The sequence below is a fragment of the Nannospalax galili genome, unplaced genomic scaffold (genome assembly GCF_000622305.1).
Source record: "Nannospalax galili isolate Female #2095 unplaced genomic scaffold, S.galili_v1.0 scaffold1400, whole genome shotgun sequence".
Lineage (NCBI taxonomy): Eukaryota > Metazoa > Chordata > Mammalia > Rodentia > Spalacidae > Nannospalax > Nannospalax galili.
In genome coordinates this window covers 298,545-300,620 of record NW_008345995.1, presented here as the reverse complement: position 1 = coordinate 300,620, position 2,076 = coordinate 298,545, and the positions used below count along the sequence as shown (strand labels likewise).

At 40.4% G+C, this 2,076-nt stretch overlaps 1 protein-coding gene across 3 annotated transcripts in view; it reads right to left on the bottom strand.

Moving 5' to 3' along the window:
- Positions 1-2,076, bottom strand: part of Eif2ak4 (eukaryotic translation initiation factor 2 alpha kinase 4) — a 115,612-nt gene that overhangs the window by 34,039 nt on the left and 79,497 nt on the right. The window lies entirely within an intron of this gene.

Genomic DNA, 2,076 nt, shown 5'->3' with positions numbered 1-2,076 from the left:
AATAACTACTAACTACATGATTAGAAGCTTTTCACTACAGCTTTAACATATTCAGTAACACATTCCAGAGCAACAGTACATTTCTTTCACAAGTGGCTGCAAGCTTCTAGGTTCACAGCTGAATTAATATAGTTATATATTACTGAACTCAGTATAAGCCCTGTAAGACATAAAGTTCATGATTTTAACCTTTAAAAAGATCACCATTTCATTTTAGAATATATTGTTCCTTGCAGACAGACTCATTGTTTTTGCTACTGAGATGTTGGTGCTTATACCTCTAATCTGTATGTATCTGATTATTACTAGTCATAATCGGTTGCACTTGGATCCTTGGTGCCTGTGTCTATAGTCATCGGGCAGATTTCAATGGTATTATCACCTTTACTAATTAGCATGATATAAATTTCCATGCTTCCTCCTCAAATATAATACATTTTTACAAAATTTGTTTTTTTGTCTGTGTATGTCACACAGAACATCCCAAACCATCTCATTCGACTACACACCCATTTTCCAGATAGCACCCTCCCATAGCCTCCCCCCCCCCACTAGAGCCTTTATACTCTGATATCCCTGCTACTGTCTGCTGTGTTGTCGGCACCCCAGCCATTCCCCACTAATTGCCCTTCTGGTGAATCTAGTCAGCTTATCTAGAGGGCTTTGTTTTAGGAGGGTCAGTTGTTCCTCATCTAGCAGCAATCAGTTGTCAATATTCCTTTAGATAATATTGGGATCTGCTGTTCATTTTCCCACTTCTACACTGGGTTACTATCTGGGAGTCCCTTGGGCCGCCCTGGCCAAAAACTCAAAAGAAAGTATCGCCTGTCTGGCATTGTTGCTTGTTATGTAGCATTTGGTTATATTTTCCTTTTGGGTGTTTAAGGCCATGTAGTTGGTCCAGATAAACCAATTTATTTTTACTCTTAAGGTCGAGGATCTGTTCCTCAGGGGTCACATGGGCTTGGAAGGAGCCCCTGGCTCCTTTCTTTTACCAGTTCCACCTATGTGAAGATGAGTCAAAGGTCCTGATCGACCATGGTTGGCTTTGCTTGGAAGCATGGAGGAAATGATCCCTCTGTGTTGACCCTCCACTTTGTAGACTGGACACTGGTTCAAGTACATCTGGTGGGGTCTCCTCGGCCTCCTTGATCAAGAGGACAGGTGAATCAACACCATTATAGGACATTTTGAGAGATGCTCATAGTCCCTTGGAAGTAGTTGACCTAGGAGGGCAAGGAGCAAAAAGTGTCCTTTATGTCCCTCTGACCAAATTATTATAGGCCCCAAAGTATGTCTGCTAAACACCCAAGAAGGTTAGTTCCACCAGTCTGGTACTTTTAATTATTGTGTGTCATGTAGATAAATCTTGGGCAAAGGCCAGTTGTTCTAGATAAACCTTACTTAGACATATATTTCTTGATCTGCTATGTATAATTTGTCAGTAGGTTGTAGGAGTAATATGGTTCCCTCTGGTTTTCAAAACTAGCTAGGCATTGTTTATCTCTCACCCCTCCATCATGGTTTTCCCACTTACGGTGCCCCCATTTCCCCCTTTCCCCCTTATTAATACCCTTCTCCTATGGTCCTACCTCTCTTGAGCTCCTTCTTTCCCTTTATCCCTTAGGTTCCTTGTATACACTTCCCTCCCCCTCCCTTAAACTAACCCAATTTTTATCCATATCTCCCTTATTAACCCCTGTTTACTACTGTTCTTCTCTTTCAGGTTCTTTCTTTTCCTTTACCTCTCTGGTTCCTTTCCATTATCCTGGTTTATGTCTTTCCATTATCCTAGTTATGTCTGGATACATACTCACTTATCCAGATTTGGTTCTAGGCTCCACATATGAGGGAGAAAATACTTGATTTTTTTTTCTGAGTCTGTGTTACTTCACTTAGTATAACAGTTTCTAGTTTCATCCATTTACCTGCAAATTTTATGATTTCATCTTTCTTTATTGCTGAGTAAAACTCCATCATATAAATGAACATTTTCATTATCCACTTGTCAACTGAGGGACACTTAGGTTGCTTCCATCTCTTAGCTATTGTGAAAAGAGCAGCAACAAACATGGA